The 24,335-nt window shown below is 37.6% G+C and overlaps 1 long non-coding RNA gene across 1 annotated transcript in view; it reads left to right on the forward strand.

Annotated features, from left to right (window-relative positions):
• The window catches only part of LOC140694095 (uncharacterized), a 49,002-nt gene that overhangs the window by 19,740 nt on the left and 4,927 nt on the right, over positions 1-24,335 (forward strand). The window contains exon 2 of the long non-coding RNA XR_012069849.1: positions 15,203-15,284. This is a non-coding gene — a long non-coding RNA (uncharacterized lncRNA). The remainder of the gene's footprint in view (positions 1-15,202; positions 15,285-24,335) is intronic.

Here is a 24,335-nt window from a genome sequence, read left to right on the forward strand (position 1 = left end):
CTTCTTTTTAAAATTTATTTTGTGACTTAAAAATGATATATGTGTCACCATGGTCAGGTGGGTAGATTCTAATGCAAAAAGGTGAGGTGGTTAGCATTTCTACAGCTTCTGGGAACTCTGTAAATTAGAGGAGGAGGAGTGGTTATGGGGGGAGATAGCATGCAAATTCATATCGAGGTATCAAGATAAAATCCTTTTATTTTCTTACAGAGTTTCATACACTGGGACCACCCCTGGGAGACTGCCTAATCTCAAATTCTCTAAGTGCTTTAATGGGAAATAGTTAAGCCTTATGTGTTAGTTTTCTATTATAGCTGTCTTAACAAATTACCACAAATGTTTAAAACAACATAAATTTATGTTTTTTTTTATTAAGCCAGACACTGAGGTCTCACCGAGCTAAAATAAACTTGGCAGTGCTAAGTTTCTCTCTGGCAACTCTAAAGGAGAGTCTATTTCCTCGCTTTTTCTAGCTCTAGGCTCAAGTTCCTTTCTAGTATCCACATTCCTTAGCTCGTGGCCTCTTCCACCATTTTCAAAGCAAGCAGCTACAGTGAGTTCTCGTGCTGCCATCTCTCTGGTTCTGTGCAGCAAGGAAAGTTTCTCTCCTTTTAAAAATTCAGGTAACGAGTCTGAGTCCATCAGATAATCCAGGATATTTTCCCATTTAAAGATCCTTAAATTTAGGCACATCTGCAAAGTCCCTTTTGCCATGTAAGCGAATCACAGGTTCTGGGGATTAGGGCGTGGACGTATTTGGAGGAGAGGGTTCATTATTCTGCCTTCCATACCTTGATAGGCATGCATTTGCTAACCCCTTTTTCTTCCTCATCTCTCTGTCTGTGCTGATAGCAACGGACATTCTGTCTTCTCTTCACTCCCTTCTTCAGGAATTTCATTTACTCTCATGCATTTGACACTACATATAATGAGGATTTTTTTTTATTACCGACACACGATGAATTGTGTATTTTGTCTTTTAATTTCAGTTAACAATGTGAAGTCACTAATCTACTGTTACTTAGTTTCATTTATATAACCTGTAAATCAGTTATTAAACAGGCTAAGTTTTAGCTGATTTAGTAGTTTGTAGCAACTATGTACAAACTGATTGTTTTATTAGCTAAAAATATTGATGTAAATAAATGAGGAATTTTAATCTAGAATTCCATCTTCTAACTGATGAAAGGACTGATTTTCTGTTAGAGCCAAACTGCTTTCCACTTGAGTCTCTGATTGGCTGCATAAGAATACAGACTAAAATTTAACTATATTACAGGAACAGGAGTGAAGGGTAGGGAGATTAGAGGTTTGGAATTAGGTTATTGTCCTTTTTAGTGGTATTTGTCAAATCCTCCTGGTTTGTGGTCCTTTGATTTCAAGTCACTAAACTACTCACTTTAGAACTAGTGTTACCAAATGAAATTCAGACACTCAAATTTGAATTTTAAATAAACAATGGATAGTTTTTTAGTATAACTATGTCCTATGTAATATTTTATGACATACCAAAAAAAAAAAACCCAGTTGTTTTTCTGTATTTCAGATTTAACTGAGTATTCCATAGTTGTATTTGAGAAATCTGGCAACTCTACTTGGAACTAAAATTTGCACCAGAAATGTAGTTGAATTTCTGACAAAGATCAGGTTAAATTTGTCTTTACTTGTTCCCAGTAAATTTCTCACAAATACGCCGGAGTTAAGGATGGGATGATGAAGCCATACAGCAATTAGGGAAGCAAGCTGACTGTCTGTAATTTTTCCTCTTCTATCCTGCTAGGAATTCTATGGGAAATTAGAAGTTTCTATGGGAAGTCCTAGTCCCTTGCATTTTAGTTTTTTGTTTGAAACACAGGCCACCTAATTCAGAAACATTTGCAAATGGAAGACGATGCAGACCAACTTTGGAATATAACTTTAAATATGGATGAGATTAGTAAATGCGGCAAAAGAACACAACATGGTTATTATTTGTGTCACTTTCCCTCAACTTTATTTTCAACAAAACTATTTTTAAAGTTGCCACAGGTCAAATTCCCTTATCACTACCAGCTCTAAAAGCGACTGTACTTTCTCAGTTTTTGCTATCACTTGGAATTTTTGATGTTTCAGATATCACTTGAAGCAAAGGGGCAGCTGGCTGGTTGCTTTATCCTTGGACTGTACAGAATGTTAGTTGAACAGGGACATTTTGCCAGGGGGTTCTCTCTACTAGATGTCTGGAGCCTTCACTTTACCTTTGCCGTCAACCCTAATGCTTTTTAGATAAGTGTTTACATTTACATCATTAGTCAACTTTAGGCTTGTCGTAAATCTTTAGATCTCTGTAACCTTGCACATCTTCTTCCTCACCACCTAGTTTCCACATGTGGGCATGGCACCACCCTAGATTTTCTGTCATGAATTTTTCCAGAGACTTTGAATAGAGCCATTTCTCCTTTAGGAGCACCTTCTCATAGCTGCTGTCTTCTCTACCCCTCCTCTTTTAGGCAGCTAATATCATTTCTCCCAGGTAAGTCTTCCCTGGACCCCTTGAGCTGGCTCTCTGCCTGATTTCCTCTCTGACCTTTCCAACACTGTAGATTCCCTTCCATCTTGAACTTTCCATGACCTGGGCCTCAGTTTCACAATCTTACAGATCTTCTTCTTTAGCACCTGTTCCTTGGTAAGAGATCTCTGTTAAAGGATACAGGACACTGTGGGCCAGATCCCCTGCAAATCCAGTTGTGTCATTAAAAAGATTATAGGTTATGTCTAGAGCCAGAAACAAGTATGAGAGGCATGCAAGATCCAATCGGGACTAAAAGAACAGAAAAGTTTGCAGCTTTTCAGGATGCAGTAAAGAGATTAAGGGAATCAAATCAAAGCATGAAGGAAGTTAATTGCAAGCAGGATGAGGGTACAGAATTCTAGCTATGCCAGTTTGGGGGTTAAAGTTGACTTGATAAATAGCTTGGGCTTGTTAACACAGTTTATATGAAAAAGGTATTCCATTTGTGGTTTCAGCAAAATCATGGTTATGCAGATCTCAAGTCCCACTTCCTAGTCTTAAATTTCTGAACTCTATGTAACTGTATCAAAGTCCTAGAACTTTAATTTAATCACTTCATTCTACCTGAGGTGATAAATCTCCACTAAGTAAGTAAATGTCTTGCTATTCAGAAAGCTTTTAAAAATAAAATATAAATACAATGAAATAAATCAAGCCCATGGTACTTTATGCTTTTATATAGGAACATTTTATACAATCATTAGAAAAATGTGTGTATTTGTTACTTGAGAGATTACACATGTGACTTCCATTTGAAATATGTATTTGATTTAACACTATTTATGTGGAAAATATGTAAAATACTTTGAATATTTTTAAAATCAGTTGTGCAATATTTAAGTATGATGGGACAATTGTAATTTGCATTTTTTTGTAGATATAATTTATTAGATCTTTAAGAGTTATGTAGGAGCTGAGGAAGATCTTTCCTGTTGGGGTTGTAATTGTGTCTGCTCAGGCATTTGAAATGCTTACCAAAAATCAAGTCTTTTAAATGCATAATTTAAAATGTAGGATAAGATGTAATTAACTAAGTAAACAGAACTTCTCGTGTGATTTAATCTGTTTGACAGAGTATATATGAATTTTCATATATAAAGAATATATGAAAATAGTTTTTCTCATTTATATGACAATTATTAGATTATTTTAAATGGACAATTTGGCTATTGATCTCAAAGGCTTAAAAAATTAAATTAAAATAAATTGAATATTAAGACAAATAACTGTAGATAGCCCTATCTGAACACAAACTGAAACACCCAACATAGCACTTAAACACAGTATGTTTTCCCTTCCATAATTTGTTTTACTGCTGCCAGAATACAGTAAACGGCTTTCTGTTCTTCCTAAATAATTCTTTTTCTTCTGAGCCGGGTTGAAGTTCTGCGTCTTCAGAATATCTTCCTTAAAATACAACTCTCAATGATTATTTCTTGCTTTGAACTTCTAGTTCTCTTTTATCTGCTTCATTCACTTTGGACTGAACTGTTAGAATTTTCAGGCGGAACAGTGTCTCTTAACGCACTGGAAGGCAACATTTTTGCATCTTTATGACTTCTGGTGCACTATTAGATAGACAGTTGTCTGCATCAAATCCTTGACTGAGTGATTTTAAATATTTCAGTAACTCAACAAAATGTTTGTTTTATTTCACAGTGCAAAACATTTTTATTTTTAGCATCTTATTGGGGTATAATTTACTCACCATGAATTTTTCCCATTGAAAGTGTACAGGTCAATGATTTTTAATAAATTTATAGACTTGTGTAACCCTTGCCACATCCAGTATTTTTTTAAGTAATTTATGTAAAAATTTTTGAAAATTTTATTGAACTATAGTTGATTTACAGTGTTATTTTCTGGTGTACAGCATAGTGATTCAATTATACATATATACTTTTTCATATTCTTTTCTATTATATGTTATTACAAGCTATTGAATACAGTTACCTGTGCTATATGGTAGGACTTTATTATTTATCTATTCTGTACGTAAGCTAATCTCAGACTCCCAATTTATCCCTCCCCACCCTTTCCCTTTTGGTAACCATAAATTTGTTTTCTACATCTGTGAGTCTCTTTCTGTTTCATAAATACGTTCATTTGTGTCATTTTTTTTTAGATTTCACATATGTGATATCATGTGATATTTGTATTTCTTTGAATAACTTCACTTAATATGATAATCTCTAGGTCCATCCATGTTGCTGCAGATAGCATTATCTCATTGTTTTTTATGGCTGAACAGTATTTCATTATATATATATATATATATATATATATATATATATATATCACATCTTCTTTATCTAGTCATCTGTCGATGGGCATTTAGGTTGTTTCCATGTGTTGGCAGTTGTAAATAGTGCTGCTTTGAACACTGGAGTGCATGTATCTTTTCAAATTAGAGGTTTCTACGGATATATGCCCAGGAGTGGGATTGCTGGACCATATTGTTAACTGTATTTTTAGTTTTTTAAGGAATCTCCATACTGTTTTCCATAGTGGCTGCACCAAATTACAGTCCTACCAACAGTATAGGAGGGGTCCCTTTTCTTCACACCGTCTCCAGCATTTATCATTTGTGGACTTTTGAATGATGGCCATTCTGATTGGTGTGAAGTGATACTTCATTGTAGTTTTGAATTTAATTTCTCTGATAATTAGCAATATTGAGCATCTTTTCATGTGCCTATTGGCCATCTGTATTTCTTCATTGGAGAAATGTCTGTTTAGGTGTTCTACCCATTTTTTAACTGGGTTGTTTGTTTTTTGTTATTGAGTAGTATGAACTGTTTGTATACTCTGGAAATTAAACTCTTGTCAGTTGCATCATTTGTAAATATTTTCTCCTGGTCCATAGGTTGTCTTTTCATTTCATTTGTGCTTTCCTTTGCTGTACAAAAGTTTATAAGATTAATTAGGTCCCATTTGTTTGTTGTTGCTTTTATTTCTATTACCTTGGTTGACTGACCTAGGGAAACATTGCTATGATTTATGTCAGAGATGTTTTACCTATGTTTTCTTCTAGGAGGTTTATGGTGTCCTGTCTTAAGTTTAAGTCTTTAAGCCACTTTGAGTCTGTTTTTGGGTATGATGGGAGAGAGTGCACAATTCAGTTTTAAAGCATTTCAGTCACCTACTCCTCCAAGAAAAAATTCCTTTGTGCTTATTTGGAGTCAATCCTTATTCCTATTTCCAGCCCCAGGTAATCACTAGTCAATTTTGTCTTTATAAATTCACCTCTTCTGGACACTTTATGCAAGCTGAATCATATACTGCATAGTTCTTTGTGTCTGACTCCTTTCACTGAGAAAAATGTTTTTGAGGCTTATCTACACTGTAGCATATATCAGTATTTTGCTCCTTTTTATTGCTGAATACTATTCCATATATGGATATACCATTTTGTTTAATCATTCACCAGCTGAAGAACATATGGGTTGTTTCCAGTTATGGGCTATTGTGAGTAACACTGCTATGAACATTTGTGTACAAATCTTTGTGTGAATATATGTTTTCACTTTCCTGGATAGATTCTTAGGAGTGAAAATGCTGGGTCATATGGCAAACTTATGCTTAACTTTATAAAAAACTACCAAACTATTTTCCAAAGTGGCTATGCCATTTGTAATCCCACAACAACAAACATTCTGAGGACTACTCTTTTTCTAGACTCTGCTGGTTTCTGTGGTTTCAAAGACAACCCATATTCCCTGCTTCCTGGGGGTTCATAGTCTAGTATAAATGAGTAAATTTCCCCAGATTTGTTTTTTTCGGTCTTGTGAAAGGCAGGAATGCATTTGATTGTAAGTCATATAGTATTTGATTATCAAATTATCAATATTTCAATATTAAAGCTATTTAATGATCTCAGATGATAAGGAGTCTAAAGATAAGTATCTTGACTTGGGAGCAGCTGTCCAACAGTACTATCAGTGGCCAATATTCTTTGCATCTTTCCTTTCTGCTGTCCTCTGTGGGTTGAATTTTTATTCTAATGTTTGTCATACAAGGTTTCAGTATGACTATGTAGCTCCAGGAATTGCATCTCCCAACTATTGCATTCACAACCAGAAGAAGATATAGTCCTCGGCATTTTTCCTTTTATTATGGATAAATTCCTTTCAGAAATCATCCCCCATAGAAAATTTCCCTTATATCTGTTTGACTGATGCTGGGTTACATACCTACTTGTAACCCAGTCTCTATCAAATAAAAATGGGTTACTATGCTCACTTACTCTAGGGCTGGGTGAGACATAAGTGTTGAATCTCATAATTCTTTGGACAGTCTTTAGAATCCACACTGGGACCATCCCTTTGAGCCTCAGTTTCCTGTTCTGAAAAAACAAGGGGATTAAAGTTAAACCTCTGAATATTTTTTCCAGCTCAAACAACACCTTGGCATACTAAGGTTATTCAAATTTTTCCTTTCAAAATTCGAAATTTTTTTCAAAATTGGGAGTTTGAGATACTAACTAATATATATAAAATAGATAAACAACAAGTCCATACTGTATAGCACAGGGAACTATATTAAATATCTTGTAGTAACTTACAGTGAAAAAAATATGAAAAGGAATATATGTATGTTTATGTATGACCGAAGCATTATGCTGCACACCAGAAATTGACACAACATTGTAAACTGACTATTTTAGTTAAAAAAAAAAAATATATATATATATATATACACACACATAAAAGAAGAAGTGAAGAAGTGGGCAAGACATTTTTCTTTTTGTCTTCAGGCAAATCCACTTTTTTCTCCATCTGATTTCATTTGGATCATATCTTAGATCTTAATATACTTTTTAGATAGCATTGAAAGAATTCAAATCATGATCTTCAATACTAAAACTCCATTGTTTAAAATTGTCTTTGTGGTTGGCCTGTCTGCTATTTTAAAAGCACTATGATGCTTAAATATTCCAGCTGCTAAATAGGACAGGTGTCTGGTGATCCTCAGAGCAGTTGTCTAAAAATAGAACTTCAGCCTGGAATATATTCTCTGGCATAGCCATAAGCAATCACCACTATAATTAATGTAAATTAACACCAGGTAGCTTTTTTGGTGAATTTTAATGCACTACAAAAGGATGTTCATTATTTACCAAAAAAAAAAAAAAAGGGTCAATTCTTTGAGATTAGAACCTGGAGATTTACGATTTAGGGGGAATTTTTCTTAGCTTGCTGCCAAAAGGGTATGGCATAAAAATATTCTATGCCAGGGGATATCCATTTGGTATTTTTCATATGAAATTCTGAATGTAAGTGGCATGCTGAAATTAATTTTCTTGGACTTCACGAAGATGACAGGTATTGTGTTTTGAGAGATGATAGAAATCTGATGGAGATATGAGGACAAAGGATAGGCATTATGTAGAGCTTACATTGAACTCACTAATTTCTCAAGCATTTTACTTGCTTTATCTCACACAATCCCTGCAGAAAACCTATAAAGGAAGTACGACTATCCTCATTTTCCAAGTGGGAAAATGGAGTGATTAACAAAATTTTCCAAGCACAGTTACTAATTTATTTTTTTACTGAATTACAGTCAATTGCAATGTGTCAATTTCTATACAGTTATTAATTGATAAAACTAGGATTCAAATCCAGATTTAACTAATTTCAGAGCCATGCTGCTAACCACTGTGCATACTGCTTAAAATGAAGTTATGGTTGTTAGTTTTTAAAAAAGTATTTTTGAGATATGTTAGCTATTATTTTAATGTCAGAAAAGTACAGTTTAGTTGCTAATAAAGAGTGCAGTAAAATCACAGAATAGATAGTATACATAAGTCTTAAAATAACTTGGTGTATTGGGGTAAAATGTATCAAAATAGCCAAGCTCAATGGAGGATTAAGAACTCTTAGCAGAGGTCAATTACTTTGGGGGTTTACGAGTGGGTTGGAGTATGGGAAGTTGTATAGAATAAGGGGGAGACAATGTAGTAGTTAGAAAAAGAAATGGAAATAGGTGGAAGTTAGAGGTCAGCCAAAAAAGGCAAAATGAATTACTGGAGAGGAGCAATGAACGTAGCATGGGAGAGCTGCGATGGCAGATCAGGAGTCCAGGATCTTGTTCTAGCTGGGGAATAGAAGTAACGTATAAACTGGAAGCTGGAGTCAGTACAGAGATGCACCCCTATTGTTATAGCCAGAGATAAGAGCTGGGTAAAGGAAGAACTAGGGCCCTACAGGAAAGAGTTAGATGGGCTAGGAGGAGAAGAAGGCTTGTGGAAAATATTGTGTAGTAATTTTAAGCTGAACCTGACATCTGTAGTAAAAGCAACATGCTTGAGCACAGAATTAAATGGACAGAACAATGTGAGGATGTACCATGGTCTTATATCCCTCTGCACTTAGTCTGTAGGAACTGTGAAGAATGCGTCAGTGGCTGTGGAGCCCAAGGACTTGGGTCAAGTTTACTATTAGGCTGTTTACTATTAATCGGTATGATGTCAGAGTTACACTCTCTAAGCCTCAGTTTCTTCATCCGTAAGAAGAGTTGTGTTTACATTAAATGTAATAAGGTGTGTGAAAGGGTTGAATACTGAATTGTTTCCTGTAATACTATTCTTAAAACATTTTTAATGAAAAAATTAATGATTATTTAAATTAAAAGATCCAAAAAGGATAAAAAGTTATACAGTAAAAAGTGATTCTCTATCCACCTATTACACTTAGTCCTATCCCCTAGAAGCATGACTTTTCCCTAGTCTCATGTAGCCTTCCAAAAATACTGAATTATATATAAAATCTCCCTATTTAGTTTTTACATGATTGGAGATATTCTACACATTGCTTTTTTCACTTAATAGTATGTTCTGGAGATTATTTTGTAACAGCACATGTAAACATACTTCACTATTATAATAGTTTCAAAGTAGCAATTTATTTAAACAGTTCCCTCTTGATGGACACTTAGGTTACATTCAGACCTTAGTTTATTAGCAAGCACTGTGCAATTTAACAAACACTAAATATTTAACTTTTAATTAAGCCCTATTTTTAATATTATTAGATAACTCAGAAAAGATTTTTGCCATTAAAGAACTCACAACCCAGTAAGTGTAGTTGGCTGACAGTTGGTTCATGGCCTGTACACAAGAATCCAACCAACGTCACTTTTATCTTGGTTCCTTCTCAAAGAATATACATAACAATGCATCTTTGAATTATTCCATGGAAACTGAGGCCCCCACCCAGGTGGAAGATGTTAACTTCAGGCTGAGCACAGGAGTCCTGAAACACCGCCCTGTTACCTCACCACCAGTGAATCAGAAGGCAGTCACACACCCTGCAGATCTCACACCGAATTTTACCTATAAAAATTCCTCACAGAAAACCATTAGGGAGTTCGAGGCTTTGAGCACCAGCCACGCATTCTCCTTGCTTGGCCCTGCAATAAATCTTTCTCTGCTTCGAACTCCTACGTTTTGGCTTGTTTGACCTCACTGTGTGTCAGGCATGAAAACTTGTGTTTGGTAACACAGCCACTACCACAACCTAATTTTAGAACCTTTCCATCACCCTAAAAAGTCACTCCCCATTCCTACACCCAGCCCTAGGCAACTACTAATCTAATTTCTGTCTCTCTATAGTTGTAGAGCAGTTAAAAAAAATTCTTTTTACTTCTATCCACAGTAAGAGATATGTTCAATATCCAAATCATAGATGCACATGTAGACAGAACAAAAGTTTAATAAATAAAACTCTTACTCTGTTCAGTGTGCTCTGATAAAGTCCATTTTATTACCAAAATTGATTTTATGGTCCACTGATAAGTTTTGACCCCTAGTTGAAATGCTCTGTCCTAGAGGGTCTACCCTAGGTAAAAAATAAAACCAAACTAAACCTTGAAGCATATGGCTTCCTTATTTAACAGCTAAAGAAACAGAAATGTGACTTGCCCAAGGCAAAGGTTAAGATTAGAATTCAGTTCTCTTTTGTCCTTGGGCAGTTCATTCTACTTCTGATTTACATGACATAAGAACAAAAAATTATTGAACAGACAGGACAAAAATTGTTTAATGTGTTATCGTTTGGGGCAGGAGAGAAGAAATTTTATTCTCCCTGGGGGATGGGAGAGCATGGCTGGCAGAGCAGGTGTGAGGTTACTCTGGACCACTAGAGGAAAGCACGCCTGTTGCAAGGTGACCAAAATCATGCCCTGGAGGCCACAGCCTGGGGCTAATTGCCTTGCAGGCTATTAGAGTTGAAGCTAAGCAGCCTTTTCCACTGAGCTATCTCTTGTGACTCTGTTGCCCAGGAGGTTCTGGCATGATCGAGAATGTTTATAATCTCTAGCAGCAACTCTGCAGCCCAGGCAGAAGCTCCTTCATTTGCTTTCTGCAGTGCCTGCGAACTGTCACCCATCTGCATTCAGAGCACATGCCTACAAGTGCACTGTCATTCCTGTTTGCTTTGCTGCTTGTTGATTTGTTAGATCTCCATAGACTGCAGAAGAGTCAGTGTGATGACCGTGATACCTGTTGCCTGGGATCCATATTTTGGGTAACAAGTAGCAAATTGGAGAGTGATGGTAGGTGTCAATGTTAAGAACTCAGACGTTAAGCAATTAATCACTCAAATAACTGATGATAACTGAGAAGAGCGTTATGAAGGAAACATACAGAATGCCCTGAGATCTCACAACAGGGGTTACCTGGCTAGGCCTGATGAATGATGGAATCTGAACTTTTACCATTCTATCTACAAGATGGGAGAGGGGAGTGTTTCACATTTCTAAAGGTCTCCAAAACAGCCACTCCTGAGCTTTGAATGTGGCTGAGTAGATGAATGTAGTGTAATGGGAAATTTCCAGAGCCGTTCTCAGCTTCTTTGGTAGGGAGATGTATGATTACACATTTTGTCAACCAAAGCGTTCATAGAGAGGAGTCACAATGAATGAGGATTCCATTTCAGGTTCCAATCCCAGAACTTCTTACAACTACTTGGCTCCTAGGAATGGAACTAAGGGTAATGTGCTAAGGGTAACTAGCGAATGTGCTATTTATATTCTCATCAGAGGAAAGAACCACATATCTGTATGAACTCCATGCCATTGGGCTTGACCAGAGTGTGGAAGGACTTGGGGAATGAAAAAAAGTTGGATGCACAGTTCTTGTAGAGAACTGAGAAAATGAGAAAACAGTGCAACACAGAATTCCAATGAGATGGAAGAGAATTGAGACCTGAGTCAGGAGAATAAGAAGTAAAGGAAAGTGACAAGAGGAAGAAGATAAAAAAATCTACCCCAAGGAGAGGTAAACAGAACAAATGTGAGCCTCTTCATACTGAGAAGTGTAATACAATCTGGACTGTCTGGAGAAGTAGCATGCCTTCTCCTGAGAATAATGGTGAATCAATACCTGGCTCGTGAGAAAGGAGAGCAGACGAATGTGAACTAGATGAGAGAAAAAAAAAAAAAAGGAAAAGAATATGAGACAAATAGTGGAATACTAACCTGGGGAGAATTATGATTCATCAAGGAGGGCCTTAAGTATTGTTAGGTGAAAATTAACCTTCAGAATGAAAAACAGGCGTTTTGATTCCCTGTAGGTGCCAATATGCAGATTTGATGTGGTTTGTCTTTCCACAGTAAAACAGTTGGTGTAGAAAGTCTAAAGAGACTTGTTTGAGCCCATTTGTTGGAAAAGGAATGAGTTTGGAAGCATATTTGGTCAAGAAGTTTCTAGTAAAAGAAACTGATGGATCTTAGGCACAGGAAAATTGTCATTCACTTTTCCTAATCAAGTTCTGTGACTTTAGATGAGTGATAAAAATTTAACAGGTAAGGACTAGTTACCAAGATGGGATCAGAGAATGGGATTTAGGTCTCTCATTCATGGTTGCGAATAATAAGATGGTAGACTTTTGGCTGGGGGTAGGGCACATCTTGCTAGAATAGAGAAGAGTGCATTTGCCTGGTCTAGAGTTCTTTGAACTAAATCTGGAGGAAATGGAGAGAAGATGAAGAGAAACACCCAGCCCTCTGGGGAAGTGTTGGTTGACACAGAAAGAATATTGTGCGAGCTACTCAGGTTTTGACAAGTGACAATTGGCAGGGCACCAGAAATAACCCTTGAAGCCTTAGACATCCATCTCTTGTGTAATATGGGTATAGATAGCAAACAAGGTGAACAAAATGAGCCTAAGACCATAATCATCCGTATGAATTCAGATGCATCACTCAGTGTACTACGCCAAAGCTCCCATTGGAAAAGGGCAGTGGCAGGAGGAAGAGAGTAGAGATGATGATGTGTGTCAAGAAGCTATGTATCTGAAAGGGAATCCTTTTACCTGCCCATGCAAGCATGCTGAAGAATAGGAAAGAGAATGAAGGAAAAGAAAAGCATTTCCTTATCCTACAAGTACAGTTGAGTCCATCTGGTGAGATGGATGTAATGAACAATGCATCCCTGCTGCAGATCCTAAAATTGTCCCAGAGAAAATGTATGGTGGTGATGGAGCATTTCAGCTAGCCAGGCATCTGCCTGGCTGTTTCACTTGGCTAAAGTTAATCAAGTTCTTGTCTGATCTTACTGACAATTACATTCACCAAAAAGTCATTCCTGTAAGTCAGCCGTACTATTTCTCATTCAATGTGTATACTCTGATGGCTTCAGCCCATTTGAATAGTATTTTCAGTCCCGGAGAACCACAAGACTAACACCAGGTCACAGCTCTTCCAGAATTTAAATAAAGTTTATGTTGGATAGTCAATTGACTAAAACGATAAAAATAACCTAAAATGTTATGTTACCAATTTAGTAAATTTTCTTCTATTTGTTATTCTGATAGCTTTTGGAGTCTGCATCCTCCCCACCTCCCCCTTTTTTCCCTTTCAATGAAGGGGGAATTTTGAGTTTTCATTCAACATTACATTAAATGCAGGAGAGAGTAAGGGCACTGCAAGAAGGGAAAATGGGGTACAAGGCACTGCTTTTCAAAATAGTATGTCAATAAGAAAATGAAGTAAATAGGCCAGGTTAGCTGTGGTTGGCTGTTGATTTAATGAGAGAAGTAGTGGGAAATAATCTTGGGTAGATAGTTGGCAGGCAGACTGTGGAAGCCTTGAGTGCTAACTTAAGTTATTTAAATTTTATTTTCAAAGTATTGGAAGTCTGGAAATGTTTCAGCAGGAAGTGTCAAGACGAGAATGATTTTTAATATTAATTGGGTTACTATAGCTAGGGTAAATTTGAGGGACTAAGGGGGTTGGGGAGATACTGACAGCAAGAAAACCAGATAGAATAACACACTAGTGCAAGCAAGAGCTGGAAAAGACCTGAACTAGACTGATGATAGTGGTAGTGAAAGAGAGATGGGAAAGAGAGAATATGCAGAAGAATTTTCAGGATTTGGTAAGGGAGAAAGGGAGATGTGTGATTAGGCTGAAATTTGGAGTTCAGGTGACCAGGGTAATGAAAGAGAAGAAGAAAAATGAAGTTATTGATGTATGACTTCCTGGTGCTGGCAGAAAATCCAAGTGTGGAAGTCCAAGAAGCAATCTGAGATAAGAGAAGGCAGACCGGATTAGAGGATGGAAGTGGAAATACAGATTTTGAATTCATTTTCACAGAGCTATTAAGCTGAAGCTACAAGAAAATGAGCTTTAAACCTTTCATGCTGTTAGAACTATTTTTACTAAATATTTTTCTTCCAGCAAATTTTGTTGAAGCTAGGTTTTTTTCATACCTTTATCAGTCACAGAGTTCAGCTGTAGGCAACAAAGTCTAGCCCCTTTAAGCAGAAAGATGTTTGGCTCTTAAGATGTTTGTAGAATCATTGTGGAGAAGGAAGATGTAGAAAACAGTTCCTAGGTTGAACTTTGATGACTCCCTAAATCTCATTCCAGACCTGAGCATCACGGTGAGATACTACCGTCTCCCTCCGCTTGGGCCAGAGTGTCTGGAGCAGGAGGCCCTATCCCTGCTGCTGTCCGCAGGACAATGCTGCATCCGTCACAGACCCGGCCAGGAAAATGTCCACAGAACCCTGCCTTTCTCTCCAGGAGAATGTTTCTGAATCAAAATCTTGGACCGTAAATTTAAAGGGACCAGATGGCATTTCTTAGCTTTCCAGCTTCTACATTCTAGAAGGGAGCTGGCCTTAATGTTGAGCCAATCCACAATATCCAACATAGTGTTTCAGCCCCATTTTTACAGTGAATGTCTGGAGTCAAGCTGAACTTTGGATTTGCATGACTCTCTTAATTAGTTGAATGAGACTGCAACTCTGAACTTTCTGTAGGCAGAAGATCATGTTCTTTACAGTCTTTTGTTTTTAGCATGTTCTCCACAGAGCTACAAGTTCAGGCATGACAGTGAGAGCCAAGATTCTAAGGTTGTGCCCAGGTTCAATGAGAAGGCACGCCAAGGTTGATTAATAATATCTGCGCTGGGATGGAGAGGGGACAATGGTCCCTCCTATTTGCCATCTCCATACTAGGTCATTGCTTCATTAGTGATAAACTTACTACTTTGTGACTATAGATTACTGTTATTACATGTTATAAGAAACAGCCACTCCAATATTTTGGTGACTGGAAATGTTTTCTCTTAATAGAATGCTTACTAAGTCCTATGTACTCTGTGTGTATTATATATTGTAACTATTTTTTTTTTAACTCTAGGCTTATCCAGTAGTTCCTCCCTGCTTCTTCTATGATTCATCTCCTGGTTTTTCCCTAGCCTTGTTCCAAACTGCTGCCTCAGGTGAGTGAGACCCCTCTGTGTGTGCTTGTGGGAATGAGAAGTGGTATCAGGGCCACGCAGTGAGGTGTGAAGCTGGAAATGGTCAGCATCCTACCTGAGGGGATGAACTCTTCTGCTGCTGCCTGGAGGGCTTCCTCACCTTCCAAGGACGTGGTGAATGCAGAGTGAATTCTCTGAATGTCTCTCGTTGCTCCTCTGTACTTATGCTTCAGGGTCCCCTGCTCTTTGATGCTTCGTTGGTGACATCCCCTTCTAGCCCCACTCTAGACAGAAGTAGCCACTCCTTTATCTGTATTCTCAAATTACTCGGTGGTACACCCTCTGTTGTAGCAAATATCAAAGTACATTTTAGTTGTTTATGTACATGTCATACTTCAGACTGAGCTACTCAAAAGCAGAGGCTGTCTTTTTAAAACCACTATTTATTGAACATTTTACATACATTATCGCATCCAGTTCTTACAATAAACCTAAGAGGAAACAGAGGGGTTAAATATCATGCCCCACTGTAAGGTAAATACCTGGCAGAAACAGGACTTGAAAGTAGGTCATGTTTTATATGTACACCTAGTGCAGTGCTTGGCATCAGGTGTGTGTGTGGGATGTCAATAAATGCTCATCAAATGAGTAAGTAATTATATGAATAAACCGTATGCTACAAACTACAATGAAGGCTTTTGGCCGCCAGTTGAAAACAAGTCCTTTCAGTTACTCTCACAGCTCTGAGCATGCTGCAGACTTTAATTCAAACCAGACCTTAATACCTAAGAGAAGAATGTATCACCAAACCAGATTACTGGAAACAATGCAGCAGACCATCTCACTTAAGGTCATCTACTGAGCCTGGTCTTGCCCATAATGTGGTTCTCATCACAATGATTATTTAAAGATTCAATTAAAAATGTTAATACCCCAGTGTTAGAAACATACAAACATGGAGAAATGTTGGAATAAAAGACGGCTTCCTTCCATTCTGTGACTTGAGTTTTGTTCTGCCCTGTGTTCAGATGAGAGGTTTTCTTTTGCTAAATAAGCCCTTCCTAAGGAACTTGAGCAAAACAAATCACGCCAGTGTTTGTATATTCTTCATTGATTACTAGTTTTTGGTATCACTGTCTTCCAGTGTCTCAAAGGATTTCCTTGCTCTGATTTTAATAAATAAAAGTATTGTTCAACTAGACTAGTGATTCTGTCTGCTGGTATAATTGGTAAGTGGCAGCCAGGGGTCGGACTTAGTTTTTGGCTTTCCTTTTCTGCTCTGAAGTGGGTTTTTCCATCACTCGATCTTCTTCCACATTTACCATCAATGGGGAGGAGGTTGGGAGTGGCCAGGTGCTTCCAGGGTGCTGCGCTGGGAATGCTGGGTTCTATTCCCCTGGGTTCATGAGCTCACCCTGTTTCCATGTGTCACTGCGCAAGTGTTGGATTCTGGTGGAAAAATAGTTGAGTTTGAGTGGAAATAGCAGGGAGTGGGACAGCTGCATTTCAAAGCTTTTCATTTCCTTTTCCTCTGCATCCAGCATATGGCTTTAATGGAGTTGCTGAATATATAGTTCTGTGTAGTTTCCCCTTTCACTTAGTTTTCTCTTTTACCTTTGTGCTAACACCATCCCTAACCTTAAAAGCAAAATTGCATTCTCATGATCTGTCTCTTGGGAATATATGTTTCAATTTGATTAAAAACAATTTTTAAAAAGTTAAGCTCTTAGAAATTCTGCTCATATAACCTAGAGTTACTTTTCAATGTGACAATCTGCTGTAAGATTTTTTTTCTTTCTTTCTTTTTTTTTTTGGCAAATGAGTGGAGGTTTGGGAAGCGGCAGTGTGATGTGATAATATGATGGTCCTGTGGGTAGCTAGTAGGAATGGAGGTTTGTTTTCTGGTCCTAACTGTGCCTCTAACTAAATTACTATTTCAGGCATGTCTTATAAACTTTTAGATTTGTAGAACAAGAATGTTGAAGGCTAAATGGATGATTTATAAAATCCCTTTCAGATTAAAAAAAAAAGATTCTAGGATTATATCCTAGAATATACATTAGATGCCTGATGCCTAGTTTCCATTTTATTATTTATTTGTTTGTTTGCTTGTTTGTTTGTTTTTTAATTTCCCAGAATTTGAATGAAATAGAATTTGGAGGAAGTAAAAAGTGTGAACAGATAGGACTATTACTATCCAATAAGGATCTCCTACCATAAGCATGTTCTTCATTGATTTGTTATTCTGTACATTTTCTGTGAATCAAATTCTTCAAAATTATCTGTGGTTCACAATGTATTTAGAACTATTGGAATATAATTAGATCCTTTGAATGACTCTCAGAGTGACCACTAAATCGTCTCTGGAACTTTACTAGTTTATTGAAAATAGGGCCTTAGTGTCTTCTTAAGAAGAAACAGAGTGTGTATCTTGGGAAGAAACGTCTTGGAATGGGTTAGTTCAAGAATTTGTGCTCAGGATTTTAGCTTCCAGTTCCCTCCTCCTCACCTTTATTTTTGCACTTAATTTACTATTTAACCTTTAATCTCTTCATCTCATTAGGCTACAGATTGCCTAGGTAATGAACAGTGGTATTGTTTCAAAATTATCTAGAATTTAAGGGTTACCAAGTTAATTTCTGTAACTTGTTTTGAGATATTATTGTAAAAAGTGATAAGGACAATGTCTTATTTTAGCCTCATGTACCTCTTCATGCTGTTAAAAACTTCATCATGAGAAATGCTATTTCCGCTTTCCACGTAGAACTTTTGAAAATGTTGACAGTGATAACAACATTTTTAAAAGTTCATCAGATATTTATTAAACATAAGCATTCACATTATTTATTAAGCTTCAAATCATTAGCATTAAGTTCTCCCTCCCCCTCCCCTCTGGGAACTCTCCAATTTCTTTGCATATCTTGGTGATTAAAGGTATCTTATATCCACTAACAAGAGGGTGACTTTACTTTGTGCCAGATAGAAACTCTAATTCTCCCTATAGAGTTTAAACTGTATAGAGCAGATCAGAAGGACATCTCTCTTAGTTCTACCAAGGCCACTTTTATCCAAGGACCTTTATTCCCTGGCCTAATTTAGCAACAGGCGTCCTTTAAAGCTGAATGGTACCAATGATTGATAAATATAATCTGTATGGAGATATAACAAGTAACAATCTAAAGACTGTTCTTTATATTTGGCAGTGGAATTTCAAATCCACAGGTCTTTGCAGATTAAATACTTATCTCCTGGGTTGAATAACTTAAAACATCAAAAACTCATTGCTTTGAAGTGGCTGGCATGTAAACTAACCACATTATTGTCATCTAGATCCTTTATTATTTTATTTTTTCATGGCTTTCAAATGTTACACCAGTTGAAGTTCTGCTAGGTCAGTAAGACGGGCATTTTACCTGCTGATTTATGCCAGTGCAAGGGTGAATCCAGGTTTGGGGAGCCCTGTCTGAGTTTGTTTAGACTGCTATAAAAGAATACCATAGACTGGGTAGCTTATAAGCAGTAGAAATTTATTTCTTACAGTTCTGGAGGCTAGGAGGTCCAAGATCAAGGTGCTAGCAGAGGGCTTACTTCCTGGTTCACAGGTGGCTGCCTTGTTGTGTCCTCACATGGTAGAAGGGATAAGATCTCTCTGGGGTCTCTTTATAAGGGCACTAATCCCATTCATGGGGGCCCACCTTCATGACATAATCACCTCCCAAAGACCCAACTTCCTGATACCATCAAACTGGGGGTTAGGTATTAACATACGAATTTGGAGGCTGGGAGGACGGTGGGGAGAACACAGACATTCAGTCTATAGCAGCACCTAAATCTTATGTAATTGGAGGACTCTCTAAGAAAAAGAACACAAAGTAGATATAATGGTAGACTTAAATTTAGAAAATCACACAAAAATACATTTAAAAGAGCTGATAAATATCACAAGTAAAATTAAATTAAATTCCTGAAATTAAAATGCCCTCTCCCCAATGTTTTTGAATGTATGAGCTTGATTACCTCTTCATATGCCAACAATTTAAATTTTATATCACTTAGTGTAGATAAAATAGAATAAATTAAGCTTTTCACTAGCACAGTTGATTGAAAATTTTTTTTATTACTGATAGTTTCTGAAAGTTTCTTTTATTTCCACAATCCATTATGGGTCATGAAAAAGTTTCATTCACATATACACTCTCTCTAGTATTTCTCCAAATGCAGAAACTGTAATAGAAAAATTTTATTTCATGCAATGGCTATCAAAAGAAAAAAATGTGTGTTGATGATTGTATATGCTGTATTATTGAATATATTCCTGACAGAGAACTTCCTGACAGAAAGAGAACTTCTGCTTTGACTAGGCATTTATGGGAACTGCACCCTCCATTTGCAAATTTACAAGTCTGATGATTGGAAGAATTTTCCAAAGATTGGCTCCTGATTCCCCCTGTCTCCTTCTTCACCCACACACTTCTGTTCCTGGGAGCCTAAACATGTCATGTCATAGTACAGCCTCTGGCTCTGCACATTTGTGTTGTGATGTCAGGCGAGTCAGCATAGTAGGCGTTAGGGAAATTCCTGAAAGCCATTTCTTACAAACCGTCATGGCTAGCAATATCTCATTGATATGTAGAATAATTGTGAACCACAGGAATATATTTCATTCAAACCAAAGTAAATGTATACTGTATTCAATTTCTCTTTAACTGGATCTTAAATATGCTTACAGACAGGTGGCCACTACCAACATGAGAAGTTAAGTGATAGTCAGGGCATAGGAATTGAAGGAGGCAGTGATCTTAACTAATTGCTGATACGAGATCTCACTTTTCCACATTTTACAGAAATATAATATCCTCTGAGCATGTCGCTGGGGTCTTTCCCAGGGCCTCAGAATTTGTCCATGAAAGTGTGGATTCTCAACCTTAAGTGCTCTTAACCACACAGAAAACCTGGCTCTGACCAAGTGCCTGGGCTTTTTGCTTTTGGAAATACTGTTCCTTCTGTCTCTAGTCCAGGAGCGAACACCCCCTCAAGGCACCAGAGCATGGTGCTGACGTTGTGCTGTCAGGGAGTAGAAGTGAACCTCTCTCTTTCCCCTCCCCCTGTTTCCTTTTGCTTCTGGTATTTCTGGAGCCTTGCATTATACTTGGCACGTAGCATGTGGAGAAGCAAGAAGATGAGTCCATTCTAGAGTTCAAAGCCCACTTTTGCCGTTTGACTTTTGGAAAATTTGTTTCTGTTTATGAGCCTCAATTGTAAACTGGAGTTAATAACATATCTTTAAAGGCTTCTGCAAGAATTTGAGATGATACATGAAAATTAGTTAATTTTTGTGAACCTTGGTTTACTCACTTATACAGTGGAATTACAGATATCTTAAAAAGTTTTTTTTTTGAGGCTCTGAGATAATGCATGTATATTAACTAGCACGGTGCCTGCAAAATAGATAGCACTGATCAATAAATTATCGTTAATTGTAGGAAAGTCTCACCAAATTTTCCTGTGCTCGTCTATACTTCCCAGCCTGTGTTAGGTTGGAGTCATATGAGGAGCTCCAGTCAATGAAATGTGAGGGGAAAGTGGCATTTATGGGCCAAGACTGTTAAAAGTTGGTGTATTTCCTGTGTCTCCTACCTCAGCCTTGGTGATGGTGTGGCAATAATATGCATGGAGCCTGGGTCCCTGAGTCACTGTCAAAGGAGAACTTCACAGGAGAGCTTCTGGACTGTAAGGGACTTTGTGAGAACATGAAATAAGAGTTGGTTGTGTTAATTCACTATGAATTGGGTTTTTTTCCTGTTGTTGTTGTTGCTGTAGTTTAGCCTAGCATTGTATTGTCATTGTTATTATTGTTTTATTATTAGTACTGAATTGAACAGAACTACTCACAAACATCAACACTTTTAGTGGTAGAGTAATGGCTAGCTAGAGTAACAGCTCCTGCCCTCAGTAAGGGGGACATAAAAATATTGCTGTTGTACATTAAACCCCTAGTTCCTCCACAAATATTGATTCCAAGGTCAAACTAAAATAAAACAGGAGGGAGAAAAAAATGCATTAAACTTTCCATTTGGCTCACCAGCTAATCCTTTCTATTCAGGCTACCTCATTTCCTTGAAACCCTGACTCTAATAGCCAGCACATATTTTTATGACTTATTAAAATCTGATGTCCTTTTCTATCAAAGTTTTAGAAATTATGCTTCCTCCCTTCTGAGTTTCAGTGCCTCAGCGAACCTCCATGCCTTAATAAAAGGTCTAATCAGAGTGTTGTGCATTACCTTCACCATTGGGAATAAATTCCATCATCACGGATTCTCAGATGAGCGGCTGGTAGGTTACATTGAGTTCAGCCAGCAGCAGGCACTGGCATAGACTGAATATCTGTGTTTTATTTTGAGGGGGGGAACAGCACTTAAACTACATGGGAAACTTCTGTTTAACCACTTTTTAAAAATAGAGTGACGCTAAACATGGTTCCAGATGCCCAGCTCTCTTTGGCAAGACTGGTAGAAATGCTATCTTGATGAGCTGTTTCCTAGATCCTGTGCAGTTGTTAACAAGAGCCTCCAGGGCTAGACATAATTCAAGGGGACAGTGCAAACTTTGGCAAGAAATTAGTACCTGAAAGGGTTTCAGGATATGCCATCCCCAGATACACTGTTTTGGCATACTGCTTATTTTGAGCTAAAAACACTTGAGAAACAGCAGATGCAGGAAGGGCACTCTAACTCACCCTTTTGTACCTGGAAACAGATCACAAGGTGAGAAATATGCCCTTCCTGTACAAGGAAGGAATCGATTTTAAAATGGTTCTATACAAACTTACTAAAATAATCTTACCTTCCTAGTTTTGACCCTTCATATATTTCCTGGTCACTTCCCACAATTTGCTGCCTCTGTCCCAAACCCCTTTATGTTATTTTTTACAGTTTATTGTCTCTGTCTAAAATGTATAAAAGCTTTTTGCTCTGGTCACTCATTCTCTTATGCAGATCTCCATATAATGTAGAATTCTAATAAAACTTGCATGCTTTTCTACTGTTAATTTATCTTTTGTCAGTTTAATTCTTAAGTCCAGTCAGAGACCCTAAGAGGGGAGAAGAGACTTTGTCCTCCCCTACATACCAAAGAAGAAATACCAATATCAGGTTGGAAATTGGTGTGACTTGGTAGAGAACTAACAAGACCACAGGTCAGAAGGTTGAAAAGTAAGGTAGGACACGCATGATTTGGGAAGGAGGCCTTGAGCCAAGAGAGCACTGGATCTTGTTCTTTCTGAATGATGCCTACACACCTGGGATGGGGGCAGGCAGGTAGCAGGAGTGACAAACAGGTCACAGCCTTAACGATGTGGAATTAAGTTAGACTCTCAGTCCAGTGAGAATGCTCTTGACCCAAAGGAAAAATGCTCATATTTATTAAACTTGAAGATTTTATAAAAGAAATATATGTATATGGATTTTTAAAAACCCATAACATTTGACAGCATTTGGTTAAGGGAGCTTCATAACCTTAGTCTAAATATGGAAAGAAGGCTTTACTACTAGTTTCTATATGGTCCTTTTTGTCCAGATATTCCATGACAGAAAAAAGAGCAAAGATAAAAAAAACACATATCCAGAAAGACTCAAATCTCCCACTGACCCAATTAATTGTGTTGAAGAAATACTGGGATAGTCATAATGGGTAGGCCTAACTGGAAAAGTCTTCTTGGCGATGTTGAGATATGACTATTTGTTCTGGAAGATTTGAAGAAATCTACATGATAAATTGCAGAAATACTCCCAGTGAGGAGACATGCAGAGGAAAAGGAGAGAGGTCCTGCAGGTGTTCTGAAAGCAGGAAGAGTCCTTCTGCTGCCTCTCTAGCAGAGACATTGTCCACATTTGTCTACAGCTTTGGTTTACAAACACTAGCAACAGACAAGGAGTTCTGAGCAAATCAGAAAACCTCCCGGAAAAGGAGATTAAAATCCTCCCCCGTGGGCTTCAGTGCTTTCCCCACTTGCGAGAGCAGTTGCCTCCAGCTGCCTGTGGTTCTCTCTCGGGCCAGTTCAGTCTGGGTTACCACCTGCAGGCTTCTCTTCCAGTTCCTGCATAAGGTGCTGTTTCTCACACTTTAGCATCCGTGTCCCCTGGAGGGTTTATGAAAGCACGGCTTGCTGGCCCCGCTCCCCATGTTTCTGTGCAGTCGGTCTGCGGTGGAGCCCAGAAACCGGCCTTTCCAACAACTTCCCTGAAGATGCTGTTGCTGCTGGTTTGGCGACCACTCTTGAAGAACTTCTGCCTTGATACACACAGCAGAAGTAATTTTATAGGACATTATTAACAGAAGTGAATCTTTCTCTGTAATCCTGGAGTATGCTTACCAATCACTTTTTGCTGCTTGATGCTGAATGTTTATAATGTTTCTAAAGATCTCTGAATCAGCAAATTACTGAATCTTAGGTGTTGGACAAGCCTTACACAGGGCCACATTTTCTAATTTCCTAGTTCTCCCCGTTTGTTTATTGGGCTTAAGTAGAATTTCACCCTTTGTTCCCCAATCCCTGGATTTTCTGATAAAGACTCTGCCTTCCTCTCCAGTCAGCTATTTATCAGTGACAAGCTCCTTCTTCCTGTTTTTCCTCTTCCTAGGTAAGGATGGGAGTCTAAGGAACATGCTGACTTTAATAAAAGCACTGTAAACAGACAAGATACTGTTGTAATCGGTCCTCCTTATGGTCACCTCCCCTTTCAGAAATAGCACTTCTCATCCTAGCTGATTTTCTGTTCTTTTATTTGATCTTCTTTCGTTTTTTTCTCTATGAAAAAGTGATATAATCTTGAAGATGAGAATCCAAGTTAATGCCTTCTTTTTCCTAGTTCTGAAAATTCTGTTTTCTTTTCTCCAGATTCATGCCGTTTTAACATTAGATACTTTCTGTTATTGGCTCTCCCACTTGCTTTTTTTTGTTTGCTTGTTTGTTTTGATTATATATTATAATATATATATATACATATATTATGTATGTATGTATTTGCTGTGTTAAAATGTATGTAACAAAGTTGACCCTTTCAGTCAATTT

Source organism: Vicugna pacos, chromosome 3, assembly GCF_048564905.1.
Source record: "Vicugna pacos chromosome 3, VicPac4, whole genome shotgun sequence".
Classification (NCBI taxonomy): domain Eukaryota; kingdom Metazoa; phylum Chordata; class Mammalia; order Artiodactyla; family Camelidae; genus Vicugna; species Vicugna pacos.